Source organism: Homalodisca vitripennis, chromosome 5 (assembly GCF_021130785.1).
Source record: "Homalodisca vitripennis isolate AUS2020 chromosome 5, UT_GWSS_2.1, whole genome shotgun sequence".
Classification (NCBI taxonomy): domain Eukaryota; kingdom Metazoa; phylum Arthropoda; class Insecta; order Hemiptera; family Cicadellidae; genus Homalodisca; species Homalodisca vitripennis.
In genome coordinates, this window is record NC_060211.1 from 87,556,316 (window position 1) to 87,581,353 (window position 25,038).

Consider the following 25,038-nt stretch of genomic DNA (forward strand, 5'->3'; position numbering starts at 1 on the left):
ACTGCTTGGTAAAAAGTACTAATTTTTGAAGCAAAATACTCCTTATATATGACAAAATATTGATAGCTTGACAGAATGTGTTAAAGCATTCTTTCTCTACACAAGGCTGATGCTTTACTATTAGTAGTATTCTTACCTGAATATTAATTTTAGTAGGCTAGGAGACTCATTTCCATATCAATGATGAGTGGCCAAACAATCTTCATAAAATAACAGCAGCCACCAATGGAAAGACACAAATAAGTGTCATTATTTAGCATCTGAAAAAGTACACAGATGTTCAGTGAGAGAACTCTTTTTATAGGAGACCTATTTAACAGTAATTTACTAAAGCTGTTGAAAAGTCTAGGGGTAAAGAAAATGTCCTCTAGTTATTGTTTGACCCTTTGCACTCATATAGCTAGCACCATTCCTTTGTCGCAACTCTGTCATGTTTAGTAATTTTCTTTGTACTCTGAGGTCTGATACCCAGCACAGTTAGTCCACTAAAGATGAATCTTTCTTACCATTTGTCTACAACAGTTGGCCATTCAATTTTTGCTATATTCTATGCTGATACATATGACAAGTAGGCTATATACAATAACTAACAAAAAGCTATAACTCCATAACAAAAATAAACTCGTAGAACATAAATAGTAGAAAAGCACCAATAGAACAACAAGCAATAATCTGAATATGGTCTTAAAAACCTAGTGTAATACTGTGTAACACAATGATAAGTCTCACTAACCGCTTTTAGGTTAAGCAATGTTTTCTCCACAGCTATATGGTGCAGACTGGAGAAAGGGTCTCTGACCAGGGGTCAACATGGTGGGAAGGGTACTGAGAAGAATGGAGAAATGGCAGTAGCTTATTGTGCTCAAACTGAAAGAAAAAAATTTCTTTTAAGGTCTCACCGATCGGTAGTTTGGGTTGAGAGTTAAAATGAATGCACAATTTACAAGCAATATTCATGTAATTCAAATATTTGTGTAAAAAGAATTGTGAATGTTTGTTTGAATGTAATAATAGTTTCTCCCGAAAGCAGGATTAGTTTCTACTAGAAGATGGTGGAGTTGGCTTCACCTATCAATTGTGAAAGCTGTAGTTTTGCTTATACCTCTTCCATTGGCCTTGTGGGTTCGTTGGATAAAACATACTATAAGGATGGCACTAGGATGTGTTCGTTGGATGGCACAAGGATGTGAGTTGCCCATGCCTGTTGCAGCTACAGTAATTTAATGTACTTAATAATGCACTGGTTGCCCAAGACTACAGCATAACAAATGATCTGGTATTTTAACGAGATGACAACTCAACTCATCCTAGGAGGACTCAATGCAGAAATATTCGGCCCGCCCAATATTCAGTTCATCGACTCAACCAAATGCTTGAGTGTAATTTTCTATACTTGTCTCTCATGGAACCTGCATGTAGACTCACTGTATCTTAAACAAGGTTAAGTCTTTTTTTTAATTCAAAAGAGAACTCTGTATGAAAAACACAGAGAAAATGTCTTGCAATGCCTTGTTTGAATCACACCTCAAATATAGCGACATACTTTGGGGTGGATCACGGTTTTTTACCTATAGATAGATGTATGAGGTTATGCTCTATGCCTCTTGACAAAACTTGACCAGAAAGATGGATATCAAGACCACCAAATAAGATTTACCAGGTACTTCAACATCCCTGCCCACCGAACTGCACTCTACACAAGGAAGGCAACCTGCGCTGATGCCAGGCATCTCAATCTACGTCTTGTAAGCACCATAAATATTTCAGAAAGAAATTTTGGGAATTTGCTGTGAAACTGGTTGTTAGAGGATAGTTATGGTATTGAGTGGCTTGAGCAAGCCCCTGCTCTTGGAGAAAATGAGTTTTATTGTAATAATAACCAAATCTTATTTTAATCCATTTTTGAACCACTATGTTCTGCATGTCACGAATAAAAACCTCTATATTCTACATATAAAGTACAATTTAGTTTTTTTTAATCTGGTACGCAATCAATTTAAATATTTTATTATATTATATAGAAGTTTCTCCAGTAAATGCTTTTTACTTAAAAATACTTACATGTTTAAAGTATAAATTTTGTATTGGCTTTGTGAAGTAATCAATTTTATCAAAACAAAAATTAACTAACAAAAATCCTAACCTAATATAGGAATACTTACACAGGCTGAACAAACTGGTATATATGTGCAGGTGTATACAGAATATGTATGTGTAAACCAATATTATAATTTATTTCTTCTGCCTTTAGGATATTGAATTCAAAGTATTGAAGAAAAATTGTTAGTGTTTCTTAAAATTTTTGTGGATTTTGACTAAAACTGATAACACCATTTGCTCCTACTGATGTCCCCTGAGATAAAACCTAATTTGGTATACAATACACAGCATATGAAAATCATTGCAATGTTACAATAGTAAAAATGTCTACTTACCAGAATGCTGCAGGGTTCACCAGCTGACTGGTCAAAGATGCCAAAAGAAAGTGTAGGACTTGTAGGATTATGAAAGAAATTACTTGGAGAGGGACCAACCACTTCTTCATATGGGAGAATATATTCTGAGGGGTGATTAATACTCGAAGAATATCCAGAGGTGGAGAAGGTGTTTAATTGATTAACAGCATGGCTTGGCACAGCATGGTTGCATGGAAGGTTGAGGTCTGAAATCTGTGAAAAGTTCACTTTTTGATGGTTTGGATGTAGTTTATATGTGGCAGAATTTTGTGTCTTCCACTTCAAGGCTCTGTGCAACGGCCGAGCCAGGAGAACTTCAACCTCTACACCATCAATGACTGTACCTGCATCACAAAAGCTTTAATTTTTCAAAAGTAACATACTAATTTCAAGGAAAAAATAGTACCTAAAACAATAAAATAAACCTATACACCTATACGCTGTGATAGAACCGACAAAACGTTACAACACATTATCGCACAGATTGACAGACTACTTTTTTACCCCAAAATCAATAGTTTTTTCTTGGACTATTTATATACACACATATATAGTGTGAAATTAATGTTCAATGATTTCAGTCTATATTCACCAGGAAGTAAATTGATACTGACTAACCATACACACACTGATCACCCATCATCTGGTCATAGTAAATCCTATATTAAAATTCTCATTGTTTATAAACTTAAGAGTCCATCTAGAAATATAAAATTTATAAATTTGATTATTTTATTATAAAAATAATATAAATACAGAAGAATCATATATAGGTGGAATCTGCAACCATTGGAAATATAATGATTAAGTTTTCACATTATTTGTATTAACATGTCAATTTTTTAATTGTCTTTTTCATTCTTATATTGGGGGAAAATTCTATAACTCTATCAAGCCCTCTGTACGATTCAACCTTAAAGAAGTATCTAAATGAAAATGTCTAAAAGCATTGGTTGAGAAAAACTAAGCATTGTAAAATCTTTACTTCTGAAAAGTCGAAATAACTTTTTATAGAAAAATTATTTTTGTGATTATAGATTGAATTATTATCATAAACACAATATATATGACTACCAATATACTGGCAAAATATTACTAATATATAAAGTTAGGATTTTTTTGAATTTCGTCAAATTTTAAACTAGCGACTAAGAAAACTTCATTAGGATAATTGTTTACACAGTTACTTTGCAAGTGTTTGTTAAGGACAGATTTTGAGATGTAATACTTCTGTGTGGGTGAGGTGTGTCTTGTTTTCTTGTGTCATCAATCTCCATGAAAAAATATCTGAATGAAATAAATTATTTGCTGAGTGGTAGTGAATTTATATCTGTGTGTTATTTCTGTTTGTCTGCCTGTTCACATATCTTGAGAAAGAACTGACCTATAGACTTCAAATCTGACATGAAGCCAATTTCCATTTAGGAAACATCGAGTTCGATAATGGTGCATGTCACTCCATGGGATGAGACTTGAGCATTAGTGACTTTTTTACTGGACTTATGGGTAACCATGATGGCAATGAGAACATTGCAGAATAAATCTGTTAATAAACTGAGTACAATCATACAACATTGCACCAAGTAACATATATAGCCTGATTATCTGCAAGACATCTAGAAAAATATTTAATCTCCAGACTTTAATAAATATTACAGTTTTATAAGGATTTTAAAATTTGGTTACATAATTATAAATTCAAGTTAACATTGAAACTTGTGTAATTTGTGAAAATAGAAGTTGGTCAGTATACTGGCATTTGTTTAGAATTTTGATTAATCAGTCACTAAGGGAATGTCAGTAATAGAAATTTAATCTTTTTAATAAATATAAACTTTATAGGGATTTAAATATGTTTTCCCATTGGCTACAATAATTATATTTTTATTAAAAGTTAAACTTGTATAATTAGTAAAACATAAAAATTTGTAAAATTATTAACAGATATAATAATTAATTGTTATTGCAAGGGTTAGCAATACAGTTACTGATTGTGTAGATTAATGAACAGGTATAGGATTTCCCCAGCTCTGAATAAAATATCATTGTAAGTTTTTCTTTGATAACAAATTTTGTTAATTTTGGTAATATTCGGTCTTTTTAGTTTAATCCAAACACCAATTTGAAACTTTTTCTGATATCTATAACCTCTGGGAAGTATAAATTTAATTTTTTCATTTCAATATTCTGGAATTTTTATTTAATAGTTTAAATAATTAAGAAATTAGATTTAAAATCACAAATATGTTAAATAAGGCCCAGCACTAACATAATTTGTTGATTTTGTTTTGCTATGCAAGAGGTGCCATTTATTTGTGAATCTTTTGTATTATTTATTAAGTGGCTCACCTGTGCTGAAAAGGATTATTTAAAAAAGACATTCCCATCAAGGACTTCCTTGTTAGAAGCAATAATTTTCGTTATAATTATACATGTGAATAATTAAATTTAAGTATCCCCATTTGCTTATCCTTCATCTGAGACTAATGGTAAGGATTATTACTTTGAAATTGTTTTCCTCCAACTTCAAGTTGTCGTACAACTAAACAATTAATTCATCTTTTCTTCTATGGGCAACCGAAGAGAGAACTCTTTGGAGATCTCTAAATTTCTCATGAAAAATTCCACTTACAGGTTCTGAGCTTTAAATTTTTGTTTCTATCAGAAAATAAAAATTAACAGTGTTCCAGGTCACTGGGTGATGAAGTTAACCTGAATGATCTTGTGATATTGTAGACTATGTATCTTTACCAACAATGTGTAGGTAGAGGATGATATTTTTTACGTGAATCTCTCTAGACTGTTTTATAATTTGTTATCTTTTTTGCTGGGCATTTACAAAAAATATCACTTAAGTGGCTGGAAAAAATTGTATTTCAGTATGTCTGCCTGTCTATCTGTGATAATGACTCGATTATGAATTGACATTTAGAATGAAGCTCTCTATTTCTATATAACAACATCAAACTCGATGATAGTGTATGTCACACTTCACACGGTTTAGCTGAGCATTAACAAAGTTTTACTTTGGATAATTAGCTGGGTCTCACTCATCCATTAACATTTGAAATCATAAATTTAAAATGATTCATACTTACCATCCAATTGTTTAAGAGCAGCCATTGTTGCTTTCCTAGTAGTAAAATGGACGAACGCATAGTCACGACTCTTCTTGACGTCATTTAAATTGACCTCACTTCCAATGGCATCTGAGACTACCTTTCTGATGTGTTCACACGTGGTCTTCAACCTCAAACCGCGGATGAAAACTTTCTTCACCTGCAATATAATATTTATGTCATTGATACAAAGACTGGAGTAGATATGATTGTTGTCAACACTTAGAATTTAAAAACAAGCATAAAACTGTTATTTACAAATCACAATCCCATGTCTTGAACTTGGTTTTAGTAAAGTTCTAGGCAGAACACAATGTGTGTAAATGCTAGGTGAAATGTCACTGTACAGTAATCACTATATTTTGAAATAAAAGATATGCTGTTAAATCCTTATTACATTTATTGTATCTTTGGATGACACATTAAGTAGGAAAAATCACTTCTAAAACCACAAAACAATTAAGCATGCTAGATGATGGAAACTAGAATCTCACAGTTCCAGTAAGCTAGGACGGTACAACACCCTAGTAACAAATACAACTTTTTAAAGAAATTATGGAATTGTTGGCATAATTAAATTTCTAAACTGACAACATGGACATCCCTTCCTTTCTCTACGGACTTAACTATCAACATTATGTAAGTTGGACATTTATGAATGAGTTTAATCCATGTGGCAACATTTATTAAACTAATTGTAAAGATTTAAACTAATTTTTTATGACAAAAAGTTATACTTCACACAACAATACAAAGTTGAGTTTTAGAAATAAAACATATTTTTTCATAAAATTTCAAAGTAAAATTTATAAAAGTTTTACCTATATTTACCAGATCTAATGGTATATTTTCCATAACTATCAAAATCTGTACAAGAAGTACAGAGGACAATAATATAGCAATGTAAATAAGTGATTGGTTATACCTAAATGTGTTAATGTTGTGGAAACAAAGAAAGTAATGACATTGGATAAAGAACAAAATAATTTTTAAATAGGTAGTCTGGAGCTGTACTGATAGCTATCATTGTCCTAAACTTTACTTGTTTTATTACTCATCACTATTACTCAGTCAGATGACAATGATCCCTAAGGGATAATAGACTCTTTGCCATTGCACAAACTAACAGTTTGTCACCATAACCCTCCTGTGAGTAATCAATTGTTTTCAAGGAGTGGAAAACTTCTTTTTTTTGTTTTAACTTTTTTCTTGGCAGTGTATAGTAAGTGCATCACAATACCATCAGGCTGATGTATCTAAATTGATATATATGCTAAATAATATATATAAAATATATTATCTAAACATAGCAAATGTGACAAAGATTTTAATATCATCCTTTGCATTTGGCAATTTTACTTTTTCATTCGTAAATTATTTATGGCCATTGTAATTTACTCCGGTTTTAGCATTTTTTGTTCCATAGTTGGTTTTGCCTTACTTCCTGAAGAAATATATAGGCTATATAATTATGTTCATACATACATAGGTCTGAGAAGCATTCTTATGTCAAAAGACAACTAAGATGGGTTTGATAACAGTCTTTAAATTTATAGTAAAAGTTACAGTGTAACTTTGTATTTTATATCTTATACTTAATATATGCCAAAATGTACAGTTAAAAGTATATTTTAGCCAAAACTTTTACTTTCTTATCTGAATATTACTACTCTGTGCTCAACCGCGGTTGCAGAAAAGGTTGTAACAAGAAATATAGTTTCTGTCAAACTTACTCTATGCTTTAACACTGAAAATGTAAACAAATTGAAAATGGTGGTTAAATTAACTAAACATACGGTTGTTCTGTCATAAAACAAAAGTATACACAAACAGTTGATTACATTTTACAGGGTCTTTACTTAATATTTTGCAATGTTAGAGATAAAGATGGGATTTTTTGTTACTTTAGTGACCAGTGGGGCATAGACTGGAGGGATTTTTTGACATAAAAATTAATTTATATTCATACCAGGGACTTTAAGAATGTCCAAATATCAAATACCAGTACAATCAGTTGAATATTTTGTGTGAAAACAAACAAACAACAAACTTTTGTATTATTAGGATATTCAAATCAAAAGTTTAAACTTTACAAGAAAAACTAAAAAAGCATATTTTAATGAGTAGGCTATTAATTAATTCTTTAAAATTATACATCTCCTATACTTTTGCATGACTAAGGAAAGTGTCATTTCACTACAGCTGGTTCACAAGAAATATTTTGAGAATTTAAATAATTGTTTTCCTTATACTTATTTTTTATTTACACTGCTTATTTTCTCTCAAAATATTTCTCACCATACAGCCTATACTGATTTCCTTCCACTACTCATACTACTGTTTACCTTATCCATGATCTTCTTTTCAATGGACGGTTCCGGAATGGCCCAGTTAACGATGACTTCATTTGTCCTCAGATTTTCAGGAAGACAGCGTGTTAAAGTAATCTTGGCCTTCGTTGCATGATGATGCGTATCATACTCTAGAAAAGCGAACCCACGATTGAGGGTAGGGAACTCCCAGTCCTTATACAGAAAAGCCTTCTTGAAGCCTTCCGTCAGACAACTTACCACGCCACAAAGCTGGAAAACGTAACACAAATTTCATAGCTTTGTTATTTCTTATTGACTATTTTACTTTACTGACTACAATATATAGTGTGCTAAATAGAAATAAGTAATTTATTGAAAGCCTTAATATATTTTCTCTAAATAGAAATTATTAAATTGAATCATCATATTCTAACTTTTTGAAATGCTTCTCCAGAAAAAATTTTTCAAATCAAGAAGTGGAAAATTAAATATTATTGGAAAGTTTCACTATACTCATTTTGGAACTGACGTTTAATTAATCATCAATATCACTAGCAAAAGTCAGACAGTAATAATAATGTTATTGTAAAATTTTATTTTGCTTCTCAATTTACACTGCTGTACAGAATACTTCTGCCAAAATTCTTATTAAAGTCATTAAAGACAGTGGTGTAACCAAGAGGGAGAATGAGAGGAATAGAACCTGCCCTCCAAAACTTATAAAAAACTAAAAACAATTTACTTTGCATTAAGCGTATATAATTCATTAATTTTTTTCAGATTTATTTCACAAATGTGTTACGCTTTTTAGTCAGATTCATCCCCCCTTCCCAAAGTCCAAGTTACGCCACTGCCTTAAGATAATTCATTGTAATAAAATATATGATTACATTAAAAACCAATTTCAGTTTGAAAATAAATATAAAAAAGTTATGCACATAAATGGATAAAATGAAACAAGGAACGGCAACACAGCTTGCCAATGTTTGCAAGTCGGGAAGACTGTAGTTGAAATTAAAATTATGAAGACCTACTTCATAGGTTCTATATGATCTCTCAAGTTCTTGCAAGTTGGCATCACACGATTCTTATGAACAAACTTGAAGTACCTTGGTAATTTCATTTAGAAAATATACTATGATCGCTTTCTGCGGTTTTCGTCCCACTGTGTGCCGAGATAAAATACTTGTAATGATGAGTGGATGTCATGTGTGTCTGGATGCTGCATGCATGCACATCGACCATGAGTGGTTAGATAAACTGCCCGTTCATACTTCTACCTCATTGTGTATGTAACCGGCCAAGTCAGTGCAATGAGACTCCATGGCGCCCTCAATACGGCCATGTTCTGGTTAATGTATTCATGTCAAGTATAGTTTTTTATATAGAACTCTTGATCACTTGAGTAAAAAAATAGACAGAAGATTGCGACGTATCCGATAAGAATAATAAAAAACCCTTTATTTATTAACTGGATGGCCAATATAATCTGTTTGAAACAAAAGTTCTCCAAAAAATAAATTAAGAAAATAAATTTTAACTGTTTGTGATATTACTATTTCACCATTGAGCAGTGTGACTTCTAATGTGTTATGGATTATATTGTGTACTCTTTTGAAGAATTATATAGTTTATTAATGTTATGTCTTGTTTTTCCTTCTAGAGTTACGTTTTTACTTAAATACATTGACCTGTAAATGTCTAGAAACCAATAGATATTTTGAATTTGAATTTCGTTGAACTTCAAGAGCACAAATAATTATTTGACTTACAAATTTTATGGCAAGAGCTTCACTGACCAAATAATGAAACAATCAGAGTGGTCTTACATCTTCAATGATGTAAGATCACTATAATGTCTTACATCTTCCCCTTCATCATAGTCTAATTACCTGTGCCTTGCTTAGCGTCTTGGGAATGCGTCCGATGAATAGCCTGCGGTTGTCCTTAGATAAACAAACCTTGAGGTTCCATGTGCGATCAACGCTGTGTAACGGTCTGCCATTTTCTTTATGTACAGCTCTTTCCGCTTCTTCAGGGGATGAAAATAACATAAATCCTGAAAATAAAACACAATTAAATAAGCATTTAAAATTCAAAATAATAAATAAAATAATTTAACATATGAGAGGTTTTACCTCTTTCTTCTTTTTATTATTTGTAATTTTCCTTCAACAAGAAATCTAAAAAAAAAATTATACGATTAGTTTGACTATATGGGTCTAAGAATATACTACTTTAAATTATCTGCAAATAAAACTTTTTCAATAAAAACATATTACATTTACTGTACAATTTACCATAAAATTTGACTATGCAGGATGTCACATGTGAAAAAATTGAAAAAATGTCCGTTCTTTTTTAACTATATAAATAAAAATTGTCTAATAAAAGAACAACATATAAAATGTAATTTTCATTTATTATAAGTGAGTGATTACATTTATATATTTAACTGTTTGTATCACGGAATATTGCTGAATTGGGTGCAGGAGACAACAAACTATTAACCATTTTAAAGAAAAAGTGAGAATAAGACTAACAGATATCGAGATATTGTGAAGAAATATATGAGAAGAGATAAGAAAAGTTCCCAAGCTTCTGATATCGTTAATCATAATAAAACTACAGAATTTTGAAAAAGTACAGTATACTGCTGTAGGTGCAACCTTTTGGGTGTTAAATAAGCAAATGTTTTTATTTTTAATTCTAGAGCCATGTGTCACCTGCCAACACCAACACTGCCTGACTATCATTGATTTTCTGGCACAGATTTAGGTGAATGAAATTACCAAAAGTTACTAGCTTGATATGATTTAGTAAATGCTACATAGTGACATAAATATAGAAAGATCGATGCTAAATGTTATTACATTACAACACGAACAATTATAACAAAGTCTAAACAAAGTATAACATACTGAAACTCCCACTTTAAGGTAAAATGAATCTAAACATTCATGTTCCCCACCAAGGACAGAAATCAACAGGTGTTAGGATCAATCATCTATGCAGTTTTGGTACTGGTCCCAATCTTCTGTGTCCACGAATGTGAGTTGACTTGATCTGCATAAGAGCAGCAGAATTCTATAAGACATAATCTACCACATCACTACAAACTGAAAGAGCATGGAGATAAAATGTTTAAGTTCAATCTTGTACATTGTTTATAATGAAATGTTTTGAATACTGCTGGTATTTGTTACAAAATCCTGTATAATTAAGTATAACTGTAGATAAAATATTATTGTACAACCAATTGAAACAAAATTAGAAACAGTGATGAAAATTAAACAATTATTGTCTGTGTTCGACGTTTTCAAAGGAATATTTATATTTTTAAGTTAGCCAGTGTGTGTGTGTGTGTGTGTGTGTGTGTGTGTGTGTGTGTGTGTGTGTGTGTCCAGTTCGTAACACTTGACAGATTTCACTACCATTCTGTTTTGTTCAACTTTGTTTTCTTTATGTCAGAATCTGAGAATCTGACATGGTCTTCTTATCACTAGTCCTACATTTACCAACACCTACAATTATTTTTAATGGATCAGTTTTCATAACTTACCAAATCCTTTGTTCTGTCCATCATAACGCACCATAAGACGGATTTGCAGGATCTTTCCATGCTCTTTGAATATCTCAAACAAGGGTTCTTCCGTCTCGTTATGAGGAAAGTTAGAGAAGAAAATTTCAGAGCCATGTTCCCAGTTCACAAAAGGTCCTTCGGGCAGACACCAGAGGCGCTGCCCATTGGTTTGAGTGCAGACCATACCAGTGGCCCTCTCCAACTGTTGGACTCGGTTGGCTTCCTGCATATTTGTTAACTGTGAAAAAAAACCAACAAATTATTAATTCTTTTGTTTGTAAACTGTAGGGTTTTATATATATATTATATACATATACATACCTTCCCTCAAGAATTTTTCATCACAAGAACCCATATGAAAGAGTGCATCGATATATAGTTGTTAACCAAACTTACAAAAAACAAATACATATCCTTTCAACAGTTTCCAATTAACTAACTGTCTTTCTCAAATAGATAAGAGGATAATTAATTTAATCACTATATTGACAAATGAAAATAACCAATATTGCATAACTTTTTTATTTATGAGGCTATCTCATCAGAGAATTCGCAATTGCACGGATGTGTATACAGGTAGATTGCTTCATTTGACATTCATACATACATTAATGACAAAAAAAATTGAATTCAGGAAACATTTTGAATTTCAAATAGGAATTTTTATTGTGAGCTTTATTTTTTACTATCAGATATTTCTTTTGGCCTGTATACAATTTAGCTTTTATCTAATTTACCAACCTTCAAACACCCAACTGTTAACATCAGTACAGTTCTGGGAAATATAATTTATGAACTTTACAAGAAACAAATTTCATTCCTTTCATAAAGCTAGCACATTTCAACAAATTTTGTTTTTACCTTTCCATACATGCTACCATTTATTTTATATTACTACTACCACACCTGTGGTGGTTAAAGTTTTAACATTGTACCAAGAGCACATCCAGCGAGAGGGGCCATGCCCCCCTGGAAAAAAATTATAATAAATAGTTGTTAAATTTTGTTGCTGGACTTTATCAAAAAAAACTATTTCATTAATTAAAAAATACTTACACTATTGATAAGTATGAAATTAATTTATAATTATTTTATTGATGATAAAGATAATCATACACTCGTACACAGTTATTTTCTATAGGAAAACAACAAATAATGCTACAAATACGATAATTATCATTTATCTCAGACCTGGCTAGGACACTTAATTATCTTTAACTGGGAGAGGACATATTGACTGGGATATGTTTGATAACTGCCCATAGAAAATTATTTAAGGAAAATCAGGAAATTTAAACAAGAGTTCTGATCAAGCTTTCTACAAATCCAAAAAAAATTATACTAGTATAAGACTTGTAACTAGAATACCAATATTTTTTGCAAGCAAATAATTTTGAGAACATAAGCTGATAATGCACTGTTATAGTTGTACACAATTTTCATAAAATACTCACCAAATATCAACTCTTTGGATGAATATCTTGTGAACTTTTAACACTCTGATGTGACAGCTCAACTACTAAAAAAAAGAAAGTCAAATGGGCCTTATATAGGTCAAACATCTTACACAAAAATGTTAAAGAAAATTTGCTATTACATCTGATATACAGGGTGAATTTAAGTTAGTGTTGAAAAAATTTTTGGGTGATACTACCCAGTATTATAGACCAAAATATGAAAATAAAAAATCCCTATCCCATCTATCTTTTAACTACGACCAATTTCGCTATTTTGTTACAAAATCATGTTTTGTTTCAATAAAACTCAATTTCCTCCATTATTTTTAATGTTTTTTTAATTCTGAATCCTTTTTTGAAATCCACACAAAATTTTACATGGGAATAATGGAGAAGAACTGTCTTGAAATAAGTTTGATACAAACAAATTGCTAATAAATCAAATTCTTAAGTTTTCGGTAAAAACAATAAAAAGATATTAGACTCGAGGAATTAAACGAAGTTAATTCTGAAGAGAGGCGAATACCACAAAAAACTTGCCCATTTTGTGGGCTTTAAAATGACATAATGCATTGTCATATCTTATCAGTTTTTACTCCTGACTATCTTATCTCTACAATCACAAGTATGAAGGAATACCCCATTTTTCAGGTTTTATTTTGTCTTTCAGCTGACTTTACCTCTATCCACTTAAAAATAGTTATTTGAGTCGTAGCTATCATGGATTTCACATCGATAGAGTATGCAGAGATGCATTTTGTATATGGTTTTTGTGGCAGGAATGCTCTGGCTGCTCAGAGAGAATACCACGCTCGGTACCCAGATCGTAGAGTTCCTAGTGATAAAGTTTTTACGAGGCTACATCAGCGTTTGTTGGAGAGAGGAACAGTTCACAGGCAGCGTAATGAGGTAGGTCCTGTTCTTCGAGATGTTGGGTTAGATGAACGAGTTCTAGATTTAGTTCAAGAAAATCCTGAGGTCAGCAGCCGACAACTTGCCAGAGAAGTTGGTGTTTCTCAGAGTAAAGTGTTAGGAATCTTACACGAAAATAACTTCCACCCCTATCACTTTACAAAGGTTCAATCATTAGAACCAAATGACTTTGATCCAAGAGTAGAGTTCTGTCGCTGGCTGCTCAATAGTGATATTGAACAATATCATTTTTTGAGAAATATTTTGTTCACCGATGAGTCTACCTTCACTAGGGCTGGTGTTTTTAACACGCATAACATGCACCATTGGGCCGAACAAAATCCCAGGGCTTCAAGAGAAAGTTCCTTTCAAAGACGTTTTCATCTCAACGTATGGGCAGGAGTCATCGGAAACCAACTTGTGGGTCCCCACATTTTTCAAGGAACCTTAAATAGTGGAGTTTACTTGGACTTTTTACAGCATACCTTGCCCACACTTCTGGATGGACTTGATATGGACCACAATCAGAGGGACAACATAGTTTTCCAACAGGACGGTGATCCTCCTCATTTCAGCAATGAAGTGCGTCAGTGGTTAACGGACAATTACCCGACATGGATAGGTCGCGCTGGAACCGTAGCTTGGCCGGCCAGATCTCCTGACCTATCTCCTATAGACTTCTTTGTTTGGGGGACTATGAAACAGGAAGTTTTCTCGACCACTGTAAACTCTGAGGAAGACTTAACACATTCAGCGCCAGGGCATATGACACAATCCATTTAGCACGGGCCATTAGGTTTTTCCATATATTAACGGTCAGGACCATGTGTATCAAAAATGATACCGCCCCATGTTACCAAGTGGGCCACATGTATCATTTCTGATACATACGTCAGTTTCTAGTTTGAGACATATGTATCAAAAGAGCAAATCTGAGCTCTTCTACAATGCTTTCAACACTATAGACTGAATCTCATGGCCCAGGCCTACCACAGAACCCGGCCAGTTCCGGCCCAGGACGTCAGATTACTGTTTAGATCACAGGTTTCTAATGAAGTACATACACTCTATTTCTAAACATGTTTTATTATACAAATGTCTATATACGACTGGTAAAATATAAAATGGGTACCTATAAAATAAAAGATCATTAGTTGAGCTGCTAAAATAAAAACTGTAAGTTTTTGTGAATTAGATAACTAGTGTTTGTTGTTGAAACACTTACGGCACATGTAGGGATTTCCCTCGCAAGTGTCACATACTGTATAAAGATAAAGATTCGTTTGGTCAACCATCAAATTGATTATTTCATTGTCAAGAAAATACAAAAAATAATCAATTGGATTTTTATTTGCTAATTGTGCACTAACTTCTGGATTTATTCCTGCCCGCCCAGTAAAAGCGAATGTTTTTTGCCTTCCTTGCCAATCTTCCCATTTGATGTCCCTTTCTGTTCCAAAAACTGTCAATTTATATTCATGCTCCCTTGCAGTCCTCTTCCTTTTCTTCTCTTTATTTTTTCCCTTTCCTTCTGTTTGAGACTCTTGATAATTTTCTTCTTCATCATCGTCATCTTCATCAAAATCATCATCGCCATAATAATTTATCTTCATCTTTTTCACAATAATTCTCTTCTTCTTTATTTTCTTCCTCGCTAGTGTCACCCGTTTTGTCTATTTCATCTTTGTCTTGTTTAGTTTCGTTCTCAGTAACTTTCCTGTTATTATTATTTTTATGTCATGTAAAGTATCTTTTTTATTGTTGGGGTCAACTATATGTTTCTTCTTACTTCTTGCTTGAATTTTTCTTTTTTTTCAGTTGCCCCTTTTACAGCTTTCTTTCTTTTTCAGTAGTTTTTCATATTCACTATCTTCACTACTCACATCCTCTCTGGCTGTAATTGAAGGCCCTGATACATTGTCTTGATCACCTTGTCTTTCAAATCGTTTTTCAAATAGTCGACTGAATCGTGGTTTTCGAGTGACACTATATACACTGTCCGGATAAAATTAAAGTATAATAATACAAAAATTATCAAGTGTGCAAAAATTATACACATGGCCCCTACCAACAAAATTTAGTTGATTGTCACAGTCTGGGCCACGTGCATCATTTTTTACAGACATGAAAAATTAACGTACTGCCAATACTGTTCGTCTGATTTCAAAAAGAATTATAGTACTGTGTTTCTAAAAGCACTATTGATCTTAAATCGCACTTGGCCCCTGACGGTAAAAATGACAATTTTAACTCGGCCCCTGCCTAAACAGCTTTGTGTATCATAAATGATACACATGGCCCACAACGTTAGTGCTGGTGTGTATCATTTATGATACACATGGCGCTGAATGTGTTAAGAAACCGGATTGAGTTAGCTGCCCAAATAGTGCGTAACAAGTTATCTTTGAATGTGACGGTTAGGGCCATGAGGAAGCGTGCGAGAGCCTGCATTAGAAACGGAGGCAGGCAATTTTGAAAACAATTTGTAGATTACTTACTTTTATGATTATTCTTTTTTGTAACTGTTCTTTATGTTTTTATCCTGTTTGATTTATTATTGAATTAAACACAATTTTGACTGGTTATTTGGCACCGTGAGATTTTAAGTAGACTTTGTTTTCCAATACTGATTCTTTAATAACCAGTAGAAGATGAAAATAAAAGTAACGTTGCATTATGTCATTTTAAAGCCCACAAAATGGGCAAGTTTTTTGTGGTATTGGCCTCTCTTCAGAATTAACTTCGTTTAATTCCTCGGGTCTAATATCTTTTTAATGTTTTTGCTGAAAACTTAAGAATTTGATTTATTAGCAATTTGTTTGTATCAAACTTATTTTCAAGACAGTTTTCTTCCATTGTTCCCATGTAAAATTTTGTATATATTTCAAAAATGGATTCAGAATTTTAAAAACATTAAAAATAATGGAGGAAATTGAGTTTTATTGAAACAAAACATGAATTTTTAATAAAATAGTGAAATTGGTCGTAGTTAAAAGATAGATGAGATAGGGATTTTTTATTTTCATATTTTGGTCTATAATACTGAGTAGTATCACCCAAAAAATTTTTCGACATTAACTTAAATTCACCCTGTATATTCTACTGTTTCTAAAAGTATAAATGAAGCAAAATTTTCCTATACAATACTCAATAAACACGGTTACACTGTAAAGAGTTTAAAACAAAAGGAGTTATTTGAAAGCTGACAAAAGTTATTGTTATTATGGAAAAAGACGAATATTTGAAAGAGTAGAAAAAATTTTAAGTAATGGACAATACAGCCAAATATTTTAAAAAATCCTATACTAAAGTTTGCTAAATCTGTTTCGGAAACCTTAAAAAACTGCAAAAATTGAATCAACCACCAATTATACAGAAAACTTACAGTTCCCAATCCTACAATTCCAAAATTAAATTGCCTTCAAAAAATACATAAACCTGGAAATGGAATGTGTCCCATAGTGTCAAACATAAACTCTCCAACCTATTTCTTATCACAATGGTTATCAAAAACATTTCAAAATTTAAAACCTCTTCCTTCATTGTCAGTCAAGAATAGTGATATGATTTTATACAATCAATTAAAGACATTGTTATATAAGAAGACGAATATCTTATATCTTTTGACGTAGTATCTCTGTATCCTAATGTTCCAATTAGAGATACAATGTAAATAATATTGAATTAGTTTTCTCCCTTAAATTTACAAAAAGAAATAGTTGATGAATATTCCATGTTGATAAACCTGTGTATGAATCATAATACAGTATTAGCCGTAATAAACAGTACTGAAACTGAATCAGCTATATAGTTGCCTTCTCGATCAGCTGGTTCAATTGTGGATTGTTGCTACGGTTTCGTATTCATTACTTCTTTCTTATTTGAGGTTAGTTTTTGGTGACATGGTGTTAACAACGGTAGATAAAGTTTTTATCGTAGAGTATTATTTTCGTTCATACGGAATTGGACGTGCGGGTGGACCAAGCTTGTCATACGCTGCATTACGTTTTCAGGAACATTTCCAGAAAAACCTGCCTACTAATGGTGTGATTCTTAGTTCTCCAGTGTAGTGTTTTGACACAGCGAAAGGGCTTTTCAGGTCACCCAACTAGTCTGTAGAAATGAAAACCAGAAGAGTTTTGCAGCAAGTGTTAAGCTAGGTTTACATTAGCATGTAAAAGTGGCGTCACATTTAATGGCTGTCAAGTGGCGAGAAAAATGGAGCATGTAAACCTGAAATGGAAAAGAATCCTAATGCAAGCTTTCTTAAACTGAATATTAGCAATACTGTACGTCAATGCGAAGAATGTTCAAAAACATTTTCCGCAAGGACCCACCATCCACAATCGTTTACCTCAAAGAAAAAACCATGTGTATTAGGAGAATGGAACAATTGCTATTTATAAAAATGATACAAAACCTACAAGAACGGTATGAGTGTTCCCTCAAACTGAACAGGAGGGGCGGGTCATATTGAACATGTCAATACCCGAGTTTAATCGATTTTGCTTCCTTTGACGTATTTATTGGTAAAATCTATATAATGTTACCGAGTACCATAATAAAATATTACCATTTCAGTACTGTTTATTTTGGCTAATACTATACTTTCCAGTTCATACTACACTCAAATTGATGGTACAGTGATGGGAAATCCTCTTTCATGTTTTATTGCAAATATATTTATGAGTTATTTTGAAACTACGGCTAAAACAAAAATGAAATATTTCCCAAGAAAGTGGATAAGATAATATGTTGATGATATCTTTGCAATATTTAATAAAAATGTAAACCTACAAAACTTTATCTCAACCCTAAATTCATTTTACCCTACCATTAAAATTACATACGAAGTTGAGCAAAACAATAGTATACCATTTTTATATGTTTTAGTAATTAGAAACCAATCAAAATTTGAATTTGACATTTACAGAAAACCGACGCATATAAATAGATTTATTGTCAATGAATCTAGCCATCCACCTCAACAAAAAAGAGCTACCACTCTCTATCAATAAATACAACAAAGAATCAAACTACATAAAAGATATTGCTATTTTTAACGGTTACACCACACAACTTATTGACAACAAACTTCACAAATCAATCAAAAGAAAAGTAAGAAAATCTAGAACATTATTACTAGCCCACATTATTACTAGCATACAAACAAATCTGCCACTTATAAAACAAACAACAAATTATCACAAATATAAGGAAATCCCGACAAAACCACATTCGAAGACAAATCAGTAATTTATTAAATTAATTGTAACGACTTTTATAGATTGTAAATTAGCCAAACAAAAGGAACATTAAGACACGATTCAAAGAACACTTTGCACATATAAAATATGGAAGAAATGAAAAATATGCTATTGCAAATCACTGTATTTAATCTGGACACACCATCTCTAATAAAAATTTACGATTATTGAAACAAGTTATTATCATAAAACACTGAAATGCTTGGGAAACATTTTACATTAACACAAATCAAGCAAAACATCAATAATGAAGACACAGACCAATTCAAAATTCAATTCTACTATCATCTCAATTTATAAGAAAATTAAAATGTAATTCTGTTTAAATATTTTATACTGGATAATTATATATCCAAATCTTTTACCATATATATATATATATATATATATATATATATATATATATATATATATAAATGCAAATGTTTGTTTGTATGTTCCGTTATAACTCTGGAACCAATGCACGAAAAACATCGTGAAATTTTGTACAGTGATTCTACACGTTCCTGGAAGTAACATAGGCATACTTTTAGAGAGGGAAACATAGATTTAATTAATCTTTTAATTATAAATTGTTGTTGATGTTGGGAGTGTTTTATATTTGATCCGACAGACTGCGCTACGACACGTAATACAAAGCGAACTGATACTTAACGGCTGTTAATACTTTCAGCTGAAGTTCATCAAAGAGGCAGAAACATTTGTTTACATTTAAAAATCCGAAAATGTTTATTGTAAAGTGCTTGATCAGTAGTGTAATGCAGGTTGCATAGAGGACGTCATTGCCTAATTTTAAATTCAGATTGCACCAATGATCAATAAACTATCTAATGCAATGAAAATACTATTAAACGCTATTATGAAAATAACCTCATTGTACAAATCCGTGAATGTTTGCACATAAGGTAATTGAATTTGGTTACATCGAAGTTAAATGAAAAGAGCTGAAAGAAGACACTTTATGATCGAAATTGGGTTTCTTTGATACATTTTCTTGAAGGCACACTCCTAAATAATACTGGAAATATCTTGGACAGAAAAGTAATTTTAACAGACTGAATTTGATTCTTTATAACCTAATTAGTTTACTGAGATTCATCCATATACATTTATTGTTCTGAATAACTTATCAACACCTAGCAAAAACCATGAATGATAGAGGCAGGAATATGTACCACCTTCACAATGCGCCCAAGAGGCTCACGAAGGAACGACTATCAATTATCTCAGCAATGCTTAAAATGTGATAGAAAAAGAATAAGTGAATATAGTGTACTGTTTTCAACGGGAAAATGCGTGCGAAGCCGCGGGCAACTGCTAGTGTTATTATAATATCTATTATTTCGAAAAATGTAAACATTTGTTAACTTGTGAAATGTCTGATGATGGAATCATTGATTCCAAAAGGCCTTGCACAAAAATAAAATTTATGTCGGAAAATTTTTTATTTATTTATACCAGTGATAGTAAAATAAACCTTTTTTCCAATGCTCCAAGATTCTACATTCTACATCTTACACAGAATTAAATTTAGTATTTTTTTATGAAGTATTTTAGTATAGATTTAGTATTTATGATTAATGGAGATATTTTTAATGATATTCATGGATCAATGATCTCTTAGACCAAGTGTGATAATAAAATGAATATTAACTATTTAGTAACAACACGATTCAAGAAATAGATACTGAATAGTTACTCAAACAATGCTAGAAAATAATGGAGAATTGAACCTGTCAATATAAGCCAGAAATGTTATTGCAAAATTTATAACACAGTTAATGCCAACTTGATAATTATATGGTACTGCTACAAAAGATTATTAGTTAGGTAGAACATGGTGGAAAGAGAAATGCCAGTGAAATATCATAAGTAATAGTAATCATAACCTTAACCTTTTCATCAGTTACGAATCTTCATATCTACTTCGTGGATATGTTAGCACCACCAGAGCATGCTTTGATGGTTTTAAAAATTAAAGTGGGAGTAAAAAGGACAAGAAACTCTAAATTTAAAATAGTACGGATAACCTAATATCTCATTAATGATGAAGTAATACCTCAAAATAAGTTTTAAAAATCATGGTCATCAATAAAATCAACTTCTGACCACTCTTACCAAATTAAACGAACACTGGAACATATTTCTACAGTTGATGTGCGCATTATACTTCATTAACATATTGGAACAACTGTTATAAGGAACAATACCTCTGAAATTACTGTACTTATATGCTAAAATTCCGCAGAATTACCACATTACAGGTAACAAGATTCCTCAACAGAGAGGAGATTGGTAAAGTTATAAGAAAGATGCATAGTGTGCCACCTAATGATTGTAATATATTTTACCTATGCATGTTTTATTGTTTCATGTTAAAGGTGCTACATCATTTGATGGTTTATGCCACTACAATGGTAACAGCATTTGATACCTTTAACACTTTAGGTGGCATCTTAGCTGGAATGCAAGAGTGACACGATCGATAAGAGCGACAGATACAAACAATCTAGTGTAGCGCCTGGAGGTTTTGACCTCGATTACAATTACAGTGAATGAGTTTATATGGTCAATATGGGATTTTGTTTTTAAGCTATAAATTGCAATGTTTACTAACAATATTTTTGCAATGGAGCAAATATACAAGTACACAGAAGAGAATTATGACTGCCAATTTATCATGTTACATCATACATTTTATTTTACATTCAAGAGTTATGAAATGTCTACAGAGCATATTCCGAATTAAAAAAACTATTAAAAATGACTAATAGAACCCTTTCACAATAATGTTATTTCAACTAAATTTTGATCAACATCATGCTTCAAAAAAATTATCCATGATGTATTAACCGAAAATTGGTTCAATAAAAATATTATACTAAAGAAAAAGAATTTCATAAATATTGAAATTATTAGAAGATATATAAGAACTCAAGTGTACAATAATTACAATTTTACATCAAGTGACAAAATGCTTGAATATGTTGATGAATCAATTCCAAAGTTTTGAAAGTTTTTTTTACTATCAGTAATAATATTACAAGATAAGAAAAATTACAGAAACAATTCCTAGATATGAAAATAAATGTTAATATATAGCGCATGCTGTAACATCAGCTGTATGACCAAGATCGTTTCTATCACCTCTGCATATTACATAGGTGGTGACGTTCCATAGAAAATTTGGGTCTAAAAATGTATATAAGTATGTCATTCTTTATGATTTTATGCTTCATACAGAGAGACTACAATATAAAAAGCTTCAGTAACTTTTGCAGCTCCACCAGATATAAAACCTGGCACTTTTGTTTTAATCTCTACATGATAATTCTGACTTCAATATTAATACTATTGGTAGTAAAAGAACGTTAAATTAGAAATAGTTACTCCAGGTAATGGTATAGAACCTGAACGACCAATCATACGTTTGAAGACACTTCCAACTGAATCTTAATTTGTTAAAAACGGAAACATACCTCTGCAAATATATTCAGCTTCTGCAGCTATAGGATTTTCAAACATAATAATCAAGTTATGTAATTAGAACCGGTTATTAATAAAATTACTACAAATGAGCAATTAAATATTTATGGATGTATTAAAAATTCAAAAATAATAATAATGATCCTTTGTTACATTATATTAACAATATAAATTCTATCACAATCGTCAACTGATTTCTCAATTCACTAGGTAGTCCCCTCTTTGACTTGTCACTGAGGGGACTGTGGAGGTGACGAGTGGTGGTGCTGAGGCATGTGTGAGGTCAGATAATGTGTTTGGAGCAATTGAATGTATTATTATTCTTTTTATTTCTCTTTTACATTGTTAGCTTCTTTTCTTTACCTTTCATTACAAATTATATTTTTAAGTTCATAAGTTATTTTATGTGAACTATGCAATTTTGCTTCCATTTTATTATAAAGTATAAGTATTTTAATAGTTTACAAGTTTATGTATTCAGTTATTGTAAATTTACTGTACATGATGTGAGATTGAGTGGTAGAGAGGACTTTACAGCCGTAACTCCGCCTCTTTAATAAAGGCATTTTCATTTCATTGTGACATTTACACACATTCATAGTCACAATTATTCCTACATACATTCAAAACACAATCTCACTGACTTCAGATCCAGCACGGCAGCACTTTAAAATATTCCAACAGCTCATCATGAACAGAATAATATTATATCACCCAACTACAGTCTGTAGAAATGAAAACCAGAAGAGTGTTGCAGCAAGTGTTACAGTCACTGAAAAGAATCCTAATGCAAGCTTTCTTAAACTGAATATTAGCAATATGTCAATGTGAAGAATGTTCAAAAACATTTTCCGCAAGAACCCACCATCTACAATCGTTTACCTCAAAGAAAAAAAAACCATGTGTATTAGGAGAATGGAACAACCGCTATTCATAAAAATGATGCAAAACCTACAACAACGGTATGAGTGTTCCCTAAAACTTAACGGCGGGAGGGGGGGGGGTCATATTGAATATGTTAACACTAGAGTTTAATAGATTTTGCTTCCTTTGACTTGTATTTATTGGTAAAATCTATATGTTACTGAGTTTACCATCATAAAATATTACCATTTCAGTGCTGTTAATTTTGGCTAATACTGTACCTTCCAGTTTAAAGAATCATACTACACTCAAAATTGATGCTACAGCGATGGGAAATCCTCTTTCATGTTTTATTGCAAATATATTTATGAGTTATTTTGAAACTATGGCTAAAATAAAAATGAAATATTTTCCAAGACAGTGGATAAGATATTGGATTGATGATATCTTTGCAATATTTAATAAAAATGTAAACCTACAAAACTTTATCCCTACCCTAAATTTGTTTTACCCTACCATTAAAATTGTTTTAGTAATTAGAAACCAATCAAAATTTGAATTTGACTTTTACAGGAAACCGACACATATAAATAGATTTATTGTCAATGAATCTAGCCATCCACCTCGACAAAAAAGAGCTATGTTTCAATTGAATGATTTACAGACTTGAATACACCACTCTCTATTGATAACTGCAACAAAGAATTAAACTACATTTATAAAAGATATTGCTATTTTTAACAGTTATACCACACAACTTATTGACAACATACTTCACAAATCAATCAAAAGGAAAGGAAGAAAATCTAGAACATTTTTACTAGCCCTTCAAGATAACAAACAAAAATTTATCTGTACAACAACATACAATAACATTTCAAATCAATTACAGAAAATTTTTAAAAGCATACAAACAAATCTGCCACTTATAAAACAAACAACAAATTATCACAAATATAAGGAAATCCCGACAAAACCACATTCGAAGACAAATCAGGAATTTATTAAATTAATTGTAACAACTGTGATAGATTGTACATTGGCCAAACAAAAGGAACATTAAGACATGATTCAAAGAACACTTTGCACATATAAAATATGGAATAAATGAAAAATATTGCAAATCACTGTATTGAATCTGGACACACCATCTCTAACGATTATTGAAACAAGTTATTAACACAATACACTTAAATGCTTGTGAAACATTTTACATCAACACAAATCAAGTAAAACATCAATAATGAAGACGGACCAATCCAAAATTCAATTCTACTCTTATCTCAATTTATAAGAAAATTAAAATGTAATTCTGTTTAAATATTTTATACTGGATAATCATATACCCAAAACTTCTACCATATCGATGGTTAAGAGCACAATCATTGTATGTCCATTTTTTTGTGAAAATGAGATATTGGTATCACTGTAAAGCTGGAAGTGTTCTCTTTCAATATGCACAAACGTTATATGTCCATTCTATAATAATCTCAAAAAGCTTGAAAAAACTAATTGTATCAAAACTAAGCCAGACAGATGTATAAAGTGCACACTTATTGCATGTCCTTCAATTTTACAACAA